The sequence below is a fragment of the Podarcis muralis genome, chromosome 7 (assembly GCF_964188315.1).
Source record: "Podarcis muralis chromosome 7, rPodMur119.hap1.1, whole genome shotgun sequence".
Lineage (NCBI taxonomy): Eukaryota > Metazoa > Chordata > Lepidosauria > Squamata > Lacertidae > Podarcis > Podarcis muralis.
The window spans coordinates 32,170,697-32,180,110 of record NC_135661.1 but is presented as its reverse complement, the minus strand read 5'-3'; the positions used below and the strand labels follow the sequence as shown (position 1 = coordinate 32,180,110).

The window sequence follows — 9,414 nt, the reverse complement described above, 5'->3', positions numbered from 1 at the left end:
AGGACACGAAATTAATTTTGCAGATTCCAAATTGCTCTTTAACATGGAACATCACCACAAGAGAATAATCATGGAAGCCATCGAGATAGAGAAACACCCTCACAACATGAACAAGCGTGACGACACATCCCGCTTGCCAGACATCTGGAAATTAGCCCTCCCCACAAAAACTGACACCAGAGCCAGAGGCACACAGAACGCCATCTCCAATCAACCACACCAGATCCAAACCCAGACCCTCTCCACAGATAAATTACAGACACCATCCAGTAGCCAAACCATGGTGGCACCTCCGGATGCTGCACCCCCCTGCAATCCCTACACAGATCTGGCTGGCACAGGCCACAAAACCACAGCTCGCCCCTATACACGAAGCCAAGCCAGAGCACAACTAAGTGCAGTACAGCCATCTTCTCAGAAAAACTCTTCACAAAGTTCAAGAGGTCAAGACACAAAGGCCTCAGCAACTAATCCACACCTAATGACCCACCTAAGTGGTACTCAGGATATCACTCAAGAAATCACTCAAGATATCCCTCAAGTAATTAAGGAACAAAAGAAGAAAAGGCACACTAGCCTGGGAACTTCCTCTCTGCCCAGAACATTGGAGGCTATACACCACACCTCCTCAACAGTATTTATAGGAACTCAAACACTGAGATCCTGCTCTGTTCCAGTAACAAGAAGCCGAAAGCACCAGCCTGAAGATGACGAGTGAGACCTCGTCGAAACGTCGCCTAGACACCCCATCTTTTACACGGGAAGACACCCGAGGACACCAAAACCTGCATTCCTGTACCCGTGAAAATCTACGAAAGCATATATATATATATATATATATATATATATGATGGATGAGGTCTCATTCTGTTCCATCTATTATTGGAATTTACAAATCACCTTAGTCAAAGCTCCTTGAGAATCATTGATAAAAAATTTCAAGTCATGTGTTTTTGAATAAAATCTTATTTTTCTTTTTTTGCATTCCTTTTTTATTATTAAAGACAGCCTTGTAAATATTATGGCAACAAAATAATAAATAATTCTGTTCTATGGTTACTAAGGACCTGTTTGGGACAATAACATCTCCTGCAAAGAAGCAACTTATTACTCTGTTTTTGTTTTTCACAATATAGATTGTATTTATCTTCAAATAAATACTTAAGAGGTATTTCCGTTTAAGTTATGGATTCTGTGAATACCTGTGATCTCAGATTCTGAAGTGAAGACCATTTATTCAGTCTTGAGGATAATGCCCCAAAGATACAGCAAGTTTGTGAACATTGGGTTTTCTGAAATGCTAGTCCTATTGAGAGCAGACCATTTTAAGGTAATGGACATGTAGGTTCATTGATTTGAGTTAACACTTTGTTGGATACAATCCATTATCACCAAATCTATATGTAAAAGTTGTGATGTACGCTTCAATCACAAATACATTCACTAGGGAATAAGCCTTATTGGAAGTAGGTGGGACCACTTCTGAGTATACATGCAGAGAATTTTGATGTTAATTTGCACCATTAAGTTACTTCCATATGTGAAGTGCAACAAGAATAAAATGTGCATTCATTTATACTGCTGCCTCTCTGTTTGTGAATGAGAATATTTTTTCAGAAATAAGCCAATTTCACATGCAGATGGCACCTGTGCAGTTTAATGGAAAACATGATTCACGATAGCAGATCGTACAAATTCAGGGTGAAACAGTGAATTTAACTGAAAATCCTTCTGAGGATAAGTATTTTGAATGAACACGTAATTCCATTATCCTGTATCCAACATTCTCTGTCCAGAAGTGCAAGGGCTTTTGTGCTAGGATGAGTTTTAACATTGCACCACAGAGGAATCCAATGCAACAGTTGTCCTGGTGGGAATTCATTGTGCAACAGATTGCGCAAACTCTCTGCTGGAGTGACTTTGACTTAGCGCTGCATTGGATACAACCCGGTGTGTGGGAAAGTGGAAATATCTGTGCAAGTAAAGAAGAGGTTTTACATAGCCTTAGTTCAGTTAAATGAAACAGAAGGCACAGCATCACTTATGTCTGGTTCTCAGCCTTCATTATTCAAAGGGAAACATGGCTTCACAGAGGCATAATACAGAGACATACTTGCCACATGGATCCTTCAAGTTGCAATAATTCTTGCCTGCTTTTGGAGAACCTTCATGCCAGGAGATCAAAAATGGAAAACCTTTAAACCAAACATGTAGGTTCAAATGGAGAGACAAAAGGAGAGAAAAAGAAACTAAAAGTGTAGATTTAACCAGGCTTAAACTGAATTAGACTTCTGTGCTCCCAAAGAAAGCTACATAGCACTTAATCCCTTTAATCACTTCTAATTGGAATCTACTTAGAATCTAGTTCACACTTGCTGATGTTTGCATTCTGTCATGAGCAAGCTGGACAGATATATCCCTCTTGAAATTGGACCCTCTTACTAGAATTGAGAGAAACTAAAGTGACAGGGCATTTCAGCCTTAAGAACAAAGCATTGAGGGGGGAATATAGGGAACTACATGTGAGTTCAGGAATCAACAGGGTAAGGGGGCCAAATAAAAATGTCCCCTCCCCCTGCTACAGTAATCTTAAAAGCAACTACCACAACAGATTAGCTTTTAAAAGAAAAGAAAAAAAACCCTTCCTGTTGTTATATAACAATGTTATAGGGTAGTTCTATGCTGACCAATGTAACATTTGTAAACTTCTTTACATAATATTTTGTGTTTCAGTTAAAATCATTTAGGTTCAGTTAACATATACTGGTAACCCAGAAGTATGCCATAGGAAGTTTAGATGCTTCATTCTTAATTGCGTTTTAAAAGATGTGACTAATGTAACAGTTTTACAACATCAAGAATTTATCTGTAACTTGGATATTTGTTTTCTATAAGAGTATGAATCAATTTTTCTCCATCTGCAATTGGCATTCAGAGCTAACGTTTCATGGGCAAGTGTCAAATGTATCGTAATGGTTATTGGAAACTGTGTTGAAAAGCCTTTCTGGCAAATTATGTGTGGACAATATAATGTGACCAATGTAACATGCGGGAAAAAAAACACACACCCAGAAATAAATGCCCCCAATGCAAGACCCTGTGCATGCATTCACAAGTTGCTGATCAGTATCAAGGCCATGTGGGAAGTTGCAGTGTTCATTACAATAATCTAATGCTTCTTTTTTCATCCCAACATTGATCAATTGCAGGAAAGACAAATGTCACAGAAGCCCCCATTTAAAAAAAAAAGATGATTTCATGCCAATGAATATCACTTTTTCTTTTCATTTCCCCAGTCTCAAACTCAACAATAACAAAGTTGCCAACTAACACCAGCACTTCGGTGTGGCTGCTTCTCCTTCTGCACTTTAATTCAGCCTTACCATGTTTCTCATTATTCCGTGTATTTCTGGTGTTTATTTTACAGTACGTTAACATTCATTTACATTTTGTGTTCAGGACTGCCTTCAGCTTTTTACAGGGTTGCACTGTTACCTGAGGCAAGGCAATAGCTCCTGAGATTAATTTTTGTATCTCTAGATTAGGGGTGGGGAACCTCCAGCCCATGGGCCAATCCTGATGTCATACATGTAAAGGTGGGGCTTGACCAAAAGGCCAGGGCTTGCCCAGCCAGCTGGTTGGTAAGAGTGCTGCACAAAGCAGGGGCTTAGCACCAAACAGGATTGTATTACTATTGTTGTTGTGATTACAAAGGGAGAATTATCCTGTTGAGTTCAGGAGCATCAGAGAACCTTCTGCAGGTTGTGTTCAAACTACCTAGTTGAAGTGTCCAGTGCCCTCAGTTCTCTGCTATATAAATAAAATGACTAGTATCCTAATAACTTTATTTTAATCTTGGACTATCTGATCATTCTTTCATGAATGCAAGATTATTGATTGCTATTAGCCATGCTAACTAAATGAAAAGCCCAGCTCTAGAGGTAGTACGCCTTTGAATATGCATCGTGAGGAGAAAAACAATGGGGACAGCTATAATTATGAATTATAATTGTATTTCACCTTTTCTACAATGAGCTGAGGGTGGTAATTATGGATTTGGGGTGGGGTTATTCCTCTTTATCCTCTCACAATCCTTTTGCTTCAACACTCTGCATGTCATTGTTGGAAGCAGGATGGGAGACCAGATGGGTCTTTGGTCTGATCCATCAGGGCTGCTGTTAATTTTTCATGACGAAGAGAAACTAACACCAGCAGGTAAAAAGATGGATTTTGGGTAAATCACACTGTTGTCATTAAAAACGAGCAAGTCAAAACCCTGCCCATCAAACCAAGACCGACTTCATAATTGGGTATCCTCAGCATCGTCAGAAATAAAGAGTGCTTTGGGAATAGGATGTAATTCAAAGTGAAGCCTTTGCAAGACATGACCTGGCATCTTGCCTTTTGAAACACGTTTGCAGGAATATGAGGTAGCATCTCTTCCAGAAAACCAGATTTTATGTCACTTTTCATACTGGAAATAACTATGAGTCGGGATCAAATATATACAGTTTTGGATTCAGTTGCTTCTTCTTCTTTGGTGATCACTTGTAGCAGAGTAAGATTGTCTTCCATAAACACTGTTTTAACAATGAGTCCACAAGTGACTGTGGAGGCCAATTCTGGACCCACATGTCCTTCCACAGTGGGGACATTGGTTTCCACATGGGAGTTGATCATGGTGTGGATTTGCCTCTTAGCACGTTTCTCCCTTGTGTTCTGAGTTTGAGTGTCCTTAAAGCTCATGACACCTTTGGTAGAGGCTGTTCTCCAACTGGAGTGCTCACAGGCCTGTGTTTCCATTGTCAGTGTTTATACTACATGTTTAAAGATTTGCCTTGAGACAGTCCTTAAACCTCTTCTGTTGACCACCAGCATTACACTTTCCATTTTTAAGTACAGAATAGAGTAGTTGCTTTGGAAGACTATCATCAGGCATCCGCACAACATGACCAGTCCAACAAAGCTGATGTTGAAGAATCATTGCTTCAACACTGGTGATCTTTGCTTCTTCCAGTACACTGATAATAGTTCACCTGTCTTCCCAAGTGATGTGTAAATTTTTTTGGAGACACCGTTGATGGAATCTTTCAAGGAGTTGAAGATGGCATTTATAAGTGGTCCATGTTTCACAAGCATACAGTAAGGTTGGTAGTACAATAGCTTTGTAAATAAGCATTTTGGTTTCCCTGCGAATGTCCCAGTCCTCAAACACTCTGCACTTCAATTGGGAGAAAGCCGCACTTGCAGAGCTCAGGTGATGCTGGATTTCAGCATCAGTGTTAGCCCTTGTGGAAAGATAACTGCCTAGGTAGGCGAAGTGATTGACATTTTCCAACGTTAGACCACTGAGTTGGATCTGTGGCACTTCAGAGGGGTTATTTTGTACTTGTTGGTGCAGCACTTTGATTTTTTGGATGCTGAGTGATAGGCCAAGCTTTTCGTAAGCTTTTGCAAAGATATTTAGGATGGTTTGGAGGTCATCCTCTGAGTGTGCACACACTATGTTGTCATCAGCATACTGAAGCTCTATGATGAAAGTTACAGTAACCTTGTTGTTGTTTAGTCGTTTAGTCGTGTCCGACTCTTCGTGACCCCATGGACCAGAGCACGCCAGGCACTCCTTTCTTCCACCACCTCCCGCAGTTTGGTCAGGACAGTAACCTTACTCTTTGCTTTCAGCCTGCTCACATTGAAGAGCTTTCCATCTGTTCAATATATGATTTCTACTCCAGTGGGGAGTTTCCCTTCGACAAAGTGTAGGATCATGGCAATGAAAATAATGAATAGATTTGGGGCAATAACACCACCCTGTTTAACACCAGATCCCACTATGAATGGTTCACTTTGAGAGTGATTCAGTTGCACTTAGCAGTTGTCATGCCAAGTTGTATCTTGTATTTGGAGCAGAGTAAATAAGGTGACTCATTCAAAACAGTAATGCTTTGTTTTGTTTTGTTTTTACACCCCAAACACTTTTTATATTGGGAAAAAATATATATTCATGGTAGTGAAAAGTAACAGATAACTTGTCGGTTTTCTTGCCTCTTTTATCTTTGAAAATGTAAAATGTACAAAGCAGTTAATTGATTAAATGTATTTATTTGGAAAAGCACATACAGTGGTGAAAGCCTTCAGACATCCATGGCATTTCTAATCAGAGATGGTACATCACCCTCTGTTTCTCTCCACCAGCCTGGTCACTCACCTGCAAGCAGTTTCCTCTTGCCTCTGGTTTGCCAGACTGGTGCTTACGCATAAAGCTGTGTTTGGGTTCCAGACAGATAGTAATTGTTTTGCAATGTGCTCAGCTTCCTATGTGTGTGAAGAGCACAAGCTGTTTTGTGCCCTGCCATCTGAATTATGGTCTCCTAAGATTTTGAGTTTATATCAGTGGTGGTATGCTGTGGTTGGGTGCCAAACTATGCCATAGCTTGTGCTTTGTTGTGGTGATGTGGGCAGGAGCAGTGATGCAAAAGCAGCTATTCACCTGTCTGGCTGAAGTCAATAGTAATTCTTTGCAATTTGGGGGCTGGTGTTGGACCACTGGTGAATACAGCTGGTCTTACATTGTGCTACAAAGGTTGCACTCTTCCCCCCCCCATCCAAGTACTAACTGAACCCAATCTTGCTTGGTGCCCAAAATTGGGTGTGTTGTAAAGCTTGTATTCTTTTTCATTACTAGATGACTGGCTGGCTCTTGCAACTTAAACTTATGTTAAATTTTAGGCTATTCATCTGTTAAGCTGCTAGCAAGAAATGCTACATGCTCCTGGCTGCTCTTGGCTTTTTTGGGAGGAAGGATGGGATAGCAATCTTTTTAATTAATAGTAATATTTGGAGTTTAATGATCCTATGGTTTGCACTTACCGGTACTTTGTATGCTGTGCTTTCCTTCAATGTACTAACTGTTGATTTTCCAGTTTACAACTTCCTGTAACTTAGTTCTTCAGGCTTTCTGGAGTTGAGTAAGGATTGAATAGTCTGCTTCAGATCTTTTCTTAGAACATTTTTGCACATTTGAATATGTATTGGACATAAAGTCATTGGGATTACTAAGTGATGTAAGCAGCCTTCTTGGTAATGAATTGTTTGCAAGCTTTTGTGAGTTGACGTCCCGAGGTTATAGCGACCCTACAGACAGCTGGTAGCTTAACAAATCAGCTACTTTAGTTGATGTTGATCACAACCTTTGATTTTGTAAACAGGGATCACTGAGGAATCTCTGGAGTAATATAATGAGGATGCTTGGCTTTAATGCCTGCAGACATCCTAAAATGAAATTATTATTAAAAAAAATATTTGGGTCAATTCTTCTTGTTTTTTAAATGTAACAATCTTAAATTTGTTAGACTTAGTAAGGCAGTGTCTTAGTTATGATGTCTGATATTGCTCTCTCTTCATATGAAGTATATTAATTATAACCATCCATGGTTGGACACGTACTTATATACAACTTATTTGTAGAATAGAACTTTTTAAAAAATGAGTTTCTCTGAGAGATTAGGATATCATTGTCAAATAATTGCATTTCTCTTACACTTGCCATGATTTTCTCCTAGTTTTGGGAAGTGGTCAGGAAAATTTATTCCAGTTCATTGGTGTAATATGAGAATATATTTTCCCTATACAATAGAAGGAATTCTGCTCCTAAGAACCAAACCATCAGTTCCTCAAAGTCTATGTTCTAGTTTGATTTGGTCTTTATTTTGCACACTTCTGATACAGCTTCTGTTTTAGATAGAATTGATTTTGATTTAATACAATGGCTTTGCATTTTTAAATTTCTCACAGGTATTGTTTCTGCAATTCCTGACCTTCAGTACTTACCTCACATCTCTGAGAAGATCCCACAGCCAGGAGAAATATCTGTTGATGTTGGACTAACCTGGTAAGAAGTGCTTTAAAAGACTCTCTTATTTTATGAATGAATGTCCCCAAGTTAATGCCTAGAACCTTTGCATGGTGCGTGTATATTGAAAGAAAAACTGGTTTAATATTATATATTAACTGGTTTAGTATTATAAAATCTTCTTGCATATTGTCAAATTTGAGCTTCAACTCAAAATCCATTTTGACTCTTCCACTTCCGAAGACAAACTAAGTGGTGGACCACAGGTTAGATGGAAGGCTCATTTTCTATGACTCTGAACTTCTTACCCATAGGGTGGAGCCTTGAAGTGGCAGTGAGGCCAAAGAAGCATTAATGGGCTCAGGTGGCTGAAGGCCTGATGGAATTGTTTGTTTTGTGACTGGGTTCTCTCCATGGTCCTGAAATACCTGCCTCCACCTTCCCTTGTCTTCTGGAAACCCATTCCTGCCAGTCAGTTTTTCTGCCTGTTTCCACCCCCCCCCCCAACTGCTCAGCTGGTCAGCATCTCCTTGAGTTGCCCACAATCTGTCCTTTCCCACTGGAATGGGTTGTTCTCCATGCTTCACACGTTAGTACTGTAATTCAAGTAGGGCCTCAGAGTAAACTTGGGCTATCACTATCATAGCTGGGGGTGCTACTGAAATTGTGATCTCTGGACACCACGCTTAGAGTATACAAGGGACAACAATGATCCAGTGAAGGGTTTAGCCCCACTTATGACTCTCCTAGGTCTGTGTACAGCTATCATGATGCTGTTGGTGTGTGCCAGCACCTGAAAACTTGGTCAGGTTCACACCTGACTAGCAAGGGATCATATCCTCTCTGCTTCCCCTTTGCTAACCCATATGGCTTTGAATGGCAACACACACAGTCATGTGGGCCAACAAGTATTGTTCAGGCTAGAGTGCTCTTGGACATGCTAGCTTGAGTTTCTTAGTCACATAGAAGCTGTAGCTTCAATATATAAGAAAGACACCCTGGACCTTCCATGAGGTTTTGCTTGGATCTGGGACCCACCACCAGTATTTTCCACAGAATCATCAGGGGGGAGGGACAGCAGGAAGAGCCTAATCTATTCATACTGTGGCCTTCTCCAGGACCTGAGAAGGGAATCTGCTTTTATATGCAGAAGGACCTGGTTCAATTTCCAGCATCTCCAGGTAGGGCTAGGATAAATTCCAGCTTGAAACACTGGAGAGCTCCTGCCAGTCTGGGTAAACTATATTGAGCAAGATGGATTGATGATCTGAACTGGTACAAGGCAGCTTGCTTTGTTCCTAAGACATTGCTGAGCATGCTTAGATATTTCCGCACCATAGGTGCTTATGGGCTGATAATTTTTTTCTCCCAATCCTAGTCAAGCCTTCTCCAAGGCTCAGGATAAGCCTCTCAGTTATATTCTCCACAATGCCAAGATGCCTAGGAATGCCTCAAGGCCTCTCTGACAGGGCACCCTAATGACACCCTCAGTTTGCCAGGGGCCAATTCGTGTCTAATTCAGATTCTGCAATGGTGTCTGTAGTAATTATGAGGTGGAACTC

At 40.4% G+C, this 9,414-nt stretch overlaps 1 protein-coding gene across 6 annotated transcripts in view; it reads left to right on the top strand.

Annotated features, from left to right (window-relative positions):
- ZNF536 (zinc finger protein 536) overlaps positions 1 to 9,414 on the top strand; it is a 450,559-nt gene that overhangs the window by 74,251 nt on the left and 366,894 nt on the right. For all 6 annotated transcript variants that reach the window (XM_028740295.2, XM_028740289.2, XM_028740291.2 and 3 more), the window contains exon 2: positions 7,795 to 7,891. The gene's annotated coding sequence lies outside the window, so the exon portion shown is untranslated. The remainder of the gene's footprint in view (positions 1 to 7,794; positions 7,892 to 9,414) is intronic.